Below are 12,303 nucleotides of genomic sequence, written 5' to 3'. Positions count from 1 at the left end.
AAGCTTCGCTCGCCCGCCACTCACCTCCTGCTGTGCGGCCCTGTTCCTAACAGGCCGCGGACCGGTACTGGGGCTTGGGGACCCCTGTCTTAAAGAGTGCTAAAGGGTTATTCTGGAGAATTCCTGAGACTGGAAGATAAGGAAGTTTTGTGGATCCTGCGAGAAGCTGTTTGGTTTTCTGTATGCACTGGTGTGTGTGTGTGTGTGTGTGTGTGTGTGTCTGTGTGTCTGTGTGTGTGTGTCTGTGTGTGCATGTCCATAGACTGATTTCCTTAGGTGATCTGAGCCAAAGATGAGAATGTCAAGTTTGCTCAGTTAGTTCTGTGGATTGAGATCACCTTTGAAGGAGAAAGGATGGGGAGTCAATGTACAAGGCCACATACCTGGTGGCACTTACCCCTCCAAGAATGACAGCCCAATTGGGGGATGGGCAAGGGCACTGTGATAATAATCCACAGCACATGACTGGGCTCATCATAGCAAGCACTCAGTAAAGACTGGCTTATTGGTTAAATGTTTGGAAGGAAAGGTGTCATTTAGGAATTGCATTCAGTTGCATGTAACAAAGACCCAGAGAATCCTGGGTTTATTCTCAATACAATGGCAGTCAAGATGTAGGCAGTCTAGGGTTGTAGGGTGGTGCTCCATGATTCTGCCTCCTTTCTTTCTTCTCCACAATGCCTAGTGCATGGTTTCTATCCTCATCACTTCATGGTCCAAGATGGCTAGGGGGATGCTAGCCATCCAACCACCATGCATGTTGGAAGGAGGAATAAAGGCAGAAGGGCCCAAAGTGGCATAACTTCCAGTATTCCAGAATGTTCCACACAAACACTTGCACTCACAGTTCCGTGGCCAGAAGGTAGTCACGTGGTCACACTTAGCCGAAAGCGAGGCTGTGAAATGCAGCTTTTAGTTAGGCAAAACACCACTCTGAAACGAAAAAGGGAATCTCTTACTAAGGAATTAGGGGGAAATGGACACTGCGTTGGCATTAGTAGTTTCTGTCACAAGCACCATTACATTAGCACAGTTTTGGAGGGAGACAAATTGGTGACATCCCTCAAAATGTGAAATATTCATACTCTCTGAACCAAAAATTTTATTCTTAGAAATCCTTTCTACAGATGACTCTCACATACGTACGCACACACACATATGTTTATTACAGCACAGTACTACTTATAATATCAGAAAATTGGAAACAACCTAACTGTCCATCGATTATCCAATTGTTCAATCACTATGGTAATATGATGGAATAGTATTGCATCCATGAAAGAAGAATGAGGTGACTGTAAGTACTGAGATGGACTAGGATATGTTCTTAAACCAAGAAGCAAGCTGCAGGATATTATACATATTGTAATAAGTATATGATCCCATTAGTAACATTTTATTATACATGTTCCTGGAGATGTATCAGAGTCTTAGCAGACAGAGAAATGAGCCTGTGTAAGTTGAAAGAGCTGTCAGAAATGCTAAAAAACATAATTAATGACTGAGCTGAACTCCTGATACAAATAAAAGAGTCAAGTCTGTGGTCAGAGAAAGTGGTACTAACCTAGCTTCCAGAAGAGTTCTGCTTGGACCAAATTTGCACCAAAATGTTGGGTGGGCCAAGCAGATGTGAAGCCTTTGCAGCACATCTTAAGGGTGAAACTGGGATGCTGCTGGCAGAATGATGCCCTGATGTAATATTCTGCTGCAATGGCATTAGATCCAGATGAAACATGCTTTGTAATACATTGAACTCTCACAAGAAACAGCGGGAAATTTCCAATGACAACAAAACAAAATAATAGAACATACACATACATGCATAATGAGCTAAAGCTAGAATCAAGAGAGGGAAGCAAACTGCAAGGCTTGGAGGATCAATGCCAGTGTCAGCCCCAAACGTAGGGATTGGAAGCTAAGCCCTGAGCCTGCTGCCAGGGCCCATGCCCTCATTAAGAAGTTTAAAGCCATTCCCTGTTGGTAGGACACATGACTCCAGGAAAAAGTAAATGCAAATCCTTTTTGGAGGAAGGTGTCATTAATTCAGGATTCCCACAGATTATGTAAAACCAAAAAAAGATCAAAGTAAGAAATTACCAAACACACAAGGAAACAAGATGCAATGATTATGTCACTTAGGACAAAATTTAGCCACACCTGGCAGAGAATCCAAAGTCATAGTGACTTAAACATACATGGTTTTATTTGTTTTTACGTAAAAGAAGTCAGGAAGCAGGTATCCAGAGCAGGTTTAACACAAATTTGTCAGGGACCTGCTTCCTGCCGGTCCGTGCATCCTCTGAGATCTCAGTTAGGGCCCTTGTTCTTATGATCTAAGAACTGCTAGGGCTCCAGATATGCACGCTCCAGGTCACGGTGGAAGGAAGGGCAAGAAGAGCATGCCTATTCTCTTTAAAAACATTTGCTGGAAGAGAGGACCTTCAAGATGGCGGAGGAGTAGGACGTGGAGATCACCTTCCTGCCCACAAACACATCAGAAATACATCTACACGTGGAACAACTCCTACAGAACACCTACTGAACGCTGGCAGAAGACCCCAGACCTCCCAAAAGGCAAGAAACTCCCCTCGTACCTGGGTAGGGCAAAAGAATAAACAGAGACAAAAGGATAGGGACGGGACCTGCACCAGTGGGAGGGAGCTGTGAAGGAGGAAAGCTTTCCACACACTAGGCAGCCTCTTCGCGGGGGGAGACTGCGGGTGGCAGAGGGGGAAAGCTTCGGAGCCGCGGAGGAGAGCACAGCAACAGGGGTGCGGGGGGCAAAGCGGAGAGATTCCCGCACAGAGGATCAGGGCCGACCGGCACTCACCAGCCCGAGGCTTGTCTGCTCACCCGCCGGGGCGGGCGGGGCTGGGAGTTGAGGCTCGGGCTTCGGTCGGAGCGCCGGGAGAGGACTGGGGTTGGCGGCGTGAACACAGACTGCAGGGGGTTAGTGCACCACGGCTAGCCGGGAGGGAGTCCGGGAAAAGTCTGGAGCTGCCGAAGAGGCGAGAGACTTTTTCTTCCCTCTTTGTTTCCTGGTGCGCGAGGAGAGGGGATTAAGAGCGCTGCTTAAAGGATCTCCAGAGACGGGCGCGAGCCGCGGCTAACATGGCGGCATGAGACGCTAAGGCTGCTGCTGCCGCCACCAAGAACCCTGTGTGCGAGCACAGGTCACTATCCACACCCCGCTTCTGGGAGCGTGTGCAGCCAGCCACTGCCAGGGTCCCCGGATCCAGAGACAACTGCCCCGGGAGAACGCACGGCGCGCCTCAGGCTGGTGCAACGTCACGCCGGCTTCTGCCGCCGCAGGCCCGCCCCGCACTCCATGTCCCTCCCTCCCCCGGCCTGAGTGAGCCAGAGCCCCCGAAGCAGCGGCTACTTTAACCCCGTCCTGTCTGAGCGAAGAACAGATGCCCTCCAGCGACCTACACGCAGAGGCGGGGCCAAATCCAAAGCTGAACCCGGGAGCTGTGCGTACAAAGAAGAGAAAGGGAAATCTCTCCCAGCAGCCTCAGAAGCAGCGGATTAAATCCCCGCAATCAACTTGATGTACCCTGCATCTGTGGAATACCTGAATAGACAACGAATCATCCCAATATTGAAGTGGTGGACTTTGGGAGCAACTGTAGACTTGGGGTTTGCTGTCTGTGACTGATTTCTGATTTTTATGTTTATCTTAGTATAGATTTTAGCACTTGTTATCATTGGTGGATTTATTGGTTTGGTTGCTCTCTTTTTATTATTATTTTATTTTAATAATTTTTTAAATTTATTATTTTTTTTCCTTTCTTTTTTTCTCCATTTTCTTCTGAGCTGCCTGGCTGACAGGGTCTTGGTGCTCCGGCCTGGTGTCAGGCCTGAGCCTCTGAGGTGGGAGAGCTGAGTTCAGCACATTAGACCACTAGAGACCTCCGGGCCCCATGTGATATCAAACTGCGAAGGCTCTCCCAGAGATCTCCATCTCAGCACTAAGACCCAGCTCCACCCAACGGCCAGCAAGCTTCAGTGCTGGACGCCCCTTGCCACTCAAATAGCAAGACAGGAACACAACCCCACCCATTAGCAGAGAGGCTGCCTAAAATCATACTAAGTTCACAGACACCCCAAAACACACCACTGGACGTGGCCCTGCCCACCAGAAAGACAAGATCCAGCCCCACCCACCAGAACACAGGCACCAGTCCCCTCCACCAGGAAGCCTACACAAGCCACTGGACCAACCTCACCCACTGGAGGCAGACACCAAAAACAACAGGAACTACGAACCTGCAACTTGTGAAAAGGAGACCCCAAACACAGTAAGATAAGCAAAATGAGAAGACAGAGAAATATGCAGCAGATGAAGGAGCAAGGTAAAAACCCACCAGACCTAACAAATGAAGAGGAAATAGACAGTCTACCTGAAAAAGAATTCAGGGTAATGATAGTAACGATGATCCAAAATCTTGGAAATAGAATGGGGAAAATACAAGAAACGTTTAACAAGGACCTAGAAGAACTAAAGAGCAAACAAACAATGATAAACAACACAATAAATGAAATTAAAAATTCTCTAGAAGGAATCAATAGCAGAATAACTGAGGCAGAAAACGGATAAGTGACCTGGAAGATAAAATAGTGGAAATAACTACCACAGAGCAGAATAAAGAAAAAAGAATGAAAAGAATTGAGGACAGTCTCAAAGACCCCTGGGACACCATTAAATGCAGCAACATTTGAATTATAGGGGTCCCAGAAGAAGAAGAGAAAAAGAAAGGGTCTGAGAAAATATTTGAAGAGTTTATAGTTGAAAACTTCCCTAACGTGAGAAAGGAAATAGTCAATCAGTTCCAGGAAACATAGAGAGTCCCATACAGGATAAATCCATGGAGAAACACATATTAATCAAACTATCCAAAATTAAATACAAAGAAAAAATATTAAAAGCAACAAGGGAAAAGCAACAAATAACACACAAGGGAATCCCCATAAGGTTAACAGCTGATTTTTCAACAGAAACTCTGCAAGCCAAATGGGAGTTTCAGGACATATTTAAAGTGATGAAAGGGAAAATCCTACAACCAGGATGACTCTACCCAGCAAGGATCTCATTCAGATTCAACAGAGAAATTAAAATCTTTACAAATAAGCAAAAGTTAAGAGAATTCAGCACCACCAAACCAGCTTTACAACAAATGCTAAAGGAACTTCTCTAGGCAGGAAGAACAGGAGAAGGAAAAGACCTACAAAAACAAAGACAAAACAATTAAGAAAATGGTAATAGGAACATACATGTCAATAATTACCTTAAATGTAAATGGATTAAATGCTCCAATCAAAAGACATAGACTGACTGAATGGATACAAAAACAAGACCCGTATATATGCTGTTGACAAAAGACCCACTTCAGACCTAGGGACACATACAGAATGAAAGTGAGGGGCTGGAAAAAGATACTCCATGCAAATGGAACTCAAAAGAAAGCTGGAGTAGCAATTCTCATATCAGAAAAAATAGACTTTAAAGTAAAGACTATAGAAGAGACAAAGAAGGACACTACATAATGATCAAGGGATCGATCCAAGAAGAAGATATAACAATTGTAAATATTTATGCACCCAACATAGGAGCTCCTCAATACATAAGGCAAATGCTAACAGCCATAAACGGTGAAATCGACAGCAACACAGTAATAGTAGGGGACTTTTAACACCCCACTTTCACCAATGGACAGATCATCCAAAATGAAAATAAATAAGGAAACACAAGCTTTAAATGACACATTAAACAAGATGGACTTAATTGATATTTGTAGGACATTCCATCCAAAAACAACAGAATACAGTTTCTTCTCAAGTTCTCATGGAACGTTTTCCAGGATAGATCATATCTTGGGTCACAAATCAAGCCTTGGTAAATTTGAGAAAATTGAAATCGTATCAAGTATCTTTTCCAATAACAACGCTATGACACTAGATATCAATTACAGGAAAAAAACTGTAAAAAATACAAACACTTGGAGGCTAAACAATACACTACTGAATAACCAAGAGATTACTGAAGAAATCAAAGAGGAAATCAAAAAATACCTAGAAACAAATGACAGTGAAAACACGATGACCCAAAACCTATGGGATGCAGTAAAAGCAGTTCTAAGAGGGAAGTTTATAGCAATACAATTCTACCTCAAGAAACAAGAAAAATCTCAAATAAACAACTATCCTTACACCTAAAGCAATTAGAGAAATAAGAACAGAAACATCCCAAAGTTAGCAGAAGGAAAGAAATCATAAAGATCAGATCAGAAATAAATGAAAAAGAAGTGAAGGAAACAATAGCAAAGATGAATAAAATTAAAACCTGGTTCTTTGAGAAGATAAACAAAATTGATAAACCATTAGCCACACTCATCAAGAAAAAAAGGGAGAAGGCTCAAACCAACAGAATTAAAAATGAAAAAGGAGAAGTAACAACTGACCCTGCAGAAATACAAGGAATCATGAGAGATTACTACAGGAAACTATATGCCAATAAAATGGAAAACCTGTAAGAAATGGACAAATTCTTAGGAAAGCACAACCTTCCGAGACTGAACCAGGAAGAAAGAGAAATTATAAACAGACTAATCAGAAGCACTGAAATTGAAACTATGATTAAAAATCTTCCAACAATCAAAAGCCCAGGACCAGAAGGCTTCACAGGCAAATTTAGCAAACATTTAGAGAAGAGCTAACACCTATCCTCCTCAAACTCTTCCAAAATATAGCAGAGGGAGGAACACTCCCAAACTCATTCTATGAGGCCACCATCACCCTGATACCAAAACCAGACAAAGATGTCAAAAAGAAAGAAAACTACAGGCCAATATCATTGATGAACGTAGGTGCAAAATACTAGCAAACAGAATCCAAAAGCACACTAAATGGATCATACACCATGATCAAGTGGAGTTTAGACCAACATGTATCAAGCAGGATAAAAATTTCCACACCTAGACACATATCCGTATGATTCTACCAAATACCAAAGCCCAAGAGAAGATCTCAAAAATCACCAGAGAAAAAGGATCACCCACAAAGTAAAGACAAATTGGCTGATGGCAAACTTCTCAATTATAACAAAGGAAAACAGACAACAGTAGAAGAATACCTTCAAGTTGGTTAACATACTGTCATAATAGGATTGGGTTCCAGGAGATTTTTTTTTTTTAAGAACAAGGAATAAATAGAGGCATCTTCAGAGTAGCAAAGAATGAGAGGATTTACAACCAATGGCTCTTAACAACATGAAATTCTAAAGGATATAATTCAAGAAGAAGCAACATTTATCTCAGTAGCAAGGTCAGAAATATAAGCAGGAGTGATGAGCAAAAATACCTAGTAAACCTGAAGGCTAAATTGAGGTAAATGTAAACAAACATTGTCTGAATATGATTTATAATAATAATAAGATACAAATGCAAATTGAAACCAAGTGAGACACCATTTTACACACCCACCAACTTAGCAAACACTAAGAAGAAGACTGACCGTACCTAGCGCTGGTGAAAATGTGGACAAACAAGGACTCCTATACACATCTGAAGAGTGTATTTTGATGCAAATATTTTGGAAAATAATTTGGCCCTACAATATCTAGAGAAATCCTTGTACATGTGTACCTGATGACAAGTTCAAAATTGTTCATAACAGCATAGTTTGTAACAGCAAAAACTGGAAACAATGCAAATGTTCCTTAATAGAAGAATGTATAAATAAATTGTGGTCTAAACAACAAGAGCCTACTGTATAGCACAGGGAACTATATTCAATATCCTGGCATAAACCATAATGAAAAAGAATATAAAAAAGAATGTATATATGTGTATAATTGAGTCACTTTGCTGTATAGCAGTAACATTGTAAATCAACTATACTTCAATAAAGAAAGAAATTGCATAGAGATTATAGGTTGAACTTAGTAAATTAGTTTCAAGCAGGTTATCCTGAATTATCTTTCTCAATATAAGAGCCTTGTTTCTCCATGCAATTAAATGTGAATTATAATTTAAAATGTGAATAAAACACTTATTCATCCAAAAAAAAATTGTGGTCTATTTAAACAAACGGAGCCCAACAGTGGAAATGAGGAAAGGGCAGCTAACCAGTACAATGTGGATGAAATTTAGAAACATAATATTGAGTAAAAAAAAGGCAAGTCACAGAAGATTGTATATAATATAACCCCATTTTTGAAGCTCAAAACCAAACTAAACTGAATTTTAAGGATATATACCTATTAGATAAAAGCTGTTTTACAACACAAAGAGAGTGATAAACACAAAATCCCAGAATGGTGGTTTCTGCTGGGAGTAGACAGGAGATGGGACATATGGAAACGTGGCTCACTTCAAAGATATTGGTAATGACACATCTTTTAAGTTGCATGGTGGGTTTATGAGTATTTATGTTACTACTACACTTTGTAACATATGTGCCATATATATATGTGTGTGTGTGTGTGTGTGTGTGTGTGTGTGTGTAAGTATCAATTATTATAGAACAAAATAAAAAATAGAATAGGGCTGGCTTCAAAGTCAGATTGCCTGTGTTTCAGTCCTGCCACCGCTACTTCACTGGTTGTATGACCTTGGGTAAATCGCTTAGCTCCTTCAAGCCTCAGTATTCTCACCCTTAAAATGGGGGCAATAAGTTCCTATCTCTTAGAGGCTTATATAATACTTGTAGAGCACTTAGTAAATGCTCAGAAAATGTAAGGAGCAATTATTATTATTACTTTTATTTCTGGATATTCCCTCCCTCTGGTCACTGTGTGCAACCAAGTTCATCGATGGTCATGTGTCAGCGTGTCATCCACTCATTTTCACCTCTAGGACCCCAGTGCATCTCAGCTTTAATGCTAGCATCCAGATCCTCTCCTCTCCACGCCCCCCTCACAAGCATCAGCATGAGTGATAACCCAGGGCTTGTCCGACAAAGCATTTAAAAGCACATATATGGATGCCAAGGAGGGAATTCTAAGTATGAAGGGCCAGAATCTTTGTGTTAATGCCCAGCAGATGTGGCTTGTGCGTCAGAATGTTTTTGGATGTTCACTCCGGATGCGTAATGTCTAAGTGAAGCATACTGAGGGCTCTAGCCAAGTCATTCAGGTCTGATGAAATTAAATCAAGAGACATCCCTGTAGGAGGATTTGGTTGCTGACGGAGTCTGAATGGGTTGTTGAAAATGCTTAAGAAATTGGGATTCCCAAGCAATAATGGATGTGCCGATGACTGGGGCATTCTGAAAAACCTTGCTAGAATCTCGGCAGTAAAAGTCTCCAGCTAAAACTGTCTGTTCCCTTGGGACTGGAGGAAAATAAGTACAAAGCCACCCTCTGCCCCCACTTTCTTCTTTTTTTAGCTCCAGTACAGCGTCTGGCTCAGGAACTGGGCATTTTGCGGCACATTTTAGAGCGCTTCCCTTTGTGTTCTTTGGAATTGCAGTTGGCTTCCTCGGCTGGAGACAGACAGAAATAGCAGCTCATATCTAACCGCCTTCACTCTCCTTCATACCCTTAACTTCAGGAAGTACGATCCACGGCCTGATGCCTGATTTGGTCCTCTGTCCATGGCTTCCAGCTCCCAACTCTTCCTCAGATTTTTGTCTTCTCTGGATGTTGCCATGTGTCATGTAGTGAATGATTGATCTGTGCCCCCCTGAAAAAGATATGTTGAAGTCTGTATTAGTCAGGGTTCTCCAGAGGAACAGAACTAATAGGATCTATAGAGATAGAGAGAGATTTAGAATGAGGGGTTGGGTCACATGATTATGGAGACTGAAAAATCCCACCATCTACCCTCTGCAAGCTGGAAGCCCAGAAGGGCTGGTGCGGTAGTTCCAGTCCCAAACCGAAGGCCTGAGAACGGGGGGAGACACTGGTGAAAGTCCCAGTCTGAGTCCAAAGGCCCAATAGCCAAGAGCACTGATGTCTAAAGGCAGGAGAAGATGGACATCCCAGCTCAAGCAGAAAAAGCAAGTTGACCTTCCCTCCACCCTTTGGTTCTATTCAGGCTGTCAACAGATTGGATGGTGCCCACCTGCACTGGTGAGGATGACCTTTTTTACTCAACCTACCAATTCTTCCAGAATCAGTCTCACAGACACATCCAGAAATAACGTTTTACCAGCTATTTGGACATCCTGTCACCCAGTCAAGTTGACACATAGAATTAACCATCACTTCCCTTGATGGCATCCTTACAACCCTACGAGTTAGGTGCAATCATTAACCCTACTTGGTAGATGAGGAAACAAAGGTTAAGGGTTTAAGTAGCTTTTGCTCTTGGTCACCCAGCTATAAAGTGGTACAGTAAGTCCCCTACATACGAACGAGTTCTGTTCCGAGAGCGAGTTCCTAAGTCCAATTTGTTCGTATGTCCAACAGTGTTAGCCTAGGTACCCAACAAACACAATCGGCTATGTAGTGCTGTGCTGTAATAGGTTTATAATACTTTTCACACAAATACTACATAAAAAACACACACAAAAAGTAAAGAAAACGTTTTTAATCTTACAGCACAGTACCTTAAAAAGTACAGTAGTGTGGTACAACACCTGGCACTTCTTAGCAGTACCAGCTACATCACTTGTGCTTTTACGCTTGTTTCCCGACATCCTTGGGCTTGAAATAAGGACACCGTACTACTGTACTCTATATAGTACTGTACAGGAAGTACACAAAAGCACAACCCCACTTGTAGAGGATGCACACACGTGACAGTGTACGCCAGATACGTGAACTAACTTACGTGACTGGACACGAGAATGCACGCTAGCATCTTGGAAAGTTTGCAACTTGTGGTGGACTAACTGTAGTGAGACAGGAGGGAAGGGGGCAGGGCACAACCTTGAAAAGGATGACATAGCCATTGACAACACGACAGCATCTGGTTAGAACTGATTAGGCCCGAGATGTAGGCCCAAGACTTCCAATAGACCTTTGGCTTCATTATATGCTCATTGTAATACATTAGCTAAATGCCCCATCAAGAGGTGACACGAACGTTCCGAGGAGGCCTAAAAGTGGGTGGTGGCCCAATTCCTGGAAATTTCTGCCCCTTCTCCAAAATAGTTGGAATAATCCTCCCACTTATTAGCCTATGAAATTACCCAGCCCATAAAACAACTAACCACTCCCTATTTCAGGGCCGCTCTCTCCTTTTGAGATGGTCCACACTCTGTCTATGGATTGTTTATCTCTCAATAAATCTACTTCTTACCTATCACTTTGCCTCTTGCTGAATTCTTTCCGCGCTGAGACATAAAGAACATGAACTTCTTAAGTCCTAAGGCCGGGCTACTTGCACACCTGGGGTCCCCAACCCCAGGGCCGAGGACAGGTGCTGGTCCAAGTCCTGTTAGGGATCCCGCCGCCCAGCGGGAGGTGAGCGGCAGACGAGCAAGCGAAGCTTCATCTGCCTGCCCCCATCGCTCCCCATCGCTTGCATTACCACCTGAACCATCGCTCGCATTACCACTCGCATTATTCCCAACCCACCCATCCCCCCATCTGTGGAAAAATTATCTTCCACGAAACCAATCCCTGGTGCCAAAAAGTTTGGGGGCTGAATTAAAAGACAGTGGGTTTGAGTCCCAATCTGAGTTCTGGCTGCGTTCGAATGCCATCTGATCTGTGTGGTTTCAGTAGAGCCAAGATTCAGGCCAGCATATCTGACTTCAGAGCTGGTGCTCTTGGCCCGTTCTGCTGTGAGGCGCATCAAAGGTGATGGACTGCGGTCGGCCCTCAGAATCTGTCTTAGCTGACAGCTATGCAGTAGCCTGTGCAGCCCGTCCAGAGTGGTCCTTTTCTCAGACCTGGGTATATGTAAGAATCACCTGGGAGAGAAGGACAGCTACTGATGCAAATTTTTACCCTCCCGAAACGCGCTTGCCGTAGGTCTGGAGTCGGCAGAGGAGTCTGCATTTTCAACCAAGTGGTTCAATAGGATATCTGCAAAGTTGGGAATTATAGGATAAACTTACTGTTAATTTACTAAAAGGATTGTTCCCGATTCCAACATGAGAAGGGGGTTTCCTTCACACCACCAAGCAATGCTCCAGACACCAGCTGGGTGTCCTGACAATTCAACACAATTCTAAAAAAAGTAATATAGTAGTCCCCCCTTATCTAGTGGATGCTTGAGACCGTGGATAGTACCAAACCCTATCTTCATGATGTTGTGAGATGACAAAATGCTTACTTGATGAGATAAAGTGAGGTGAGTGATGTAGGCATTGTGACGGAGCGTTAGGCTACTATTGACCTTCTAAAAATAC

The sequence above is a fragment of the Phocoena sinus genome, chromosome 13 (assembly GCF_008692025.1).
Source record: "Phocoena sinus isolate mPhoSin1 chromosome 13, mPhoSin1.pri, whole genome shotgun sequence".
Classification (NCBI taxonomy): domain Eukaryota; kingdom Metazoa; phylum Chordata; class Mammalia; order Artiodactyla; family Phocoenidae; genus Phocoena; species Phocoena sinus.
This window is presented reverse-complemented; position numbering follows the sequence as displayed.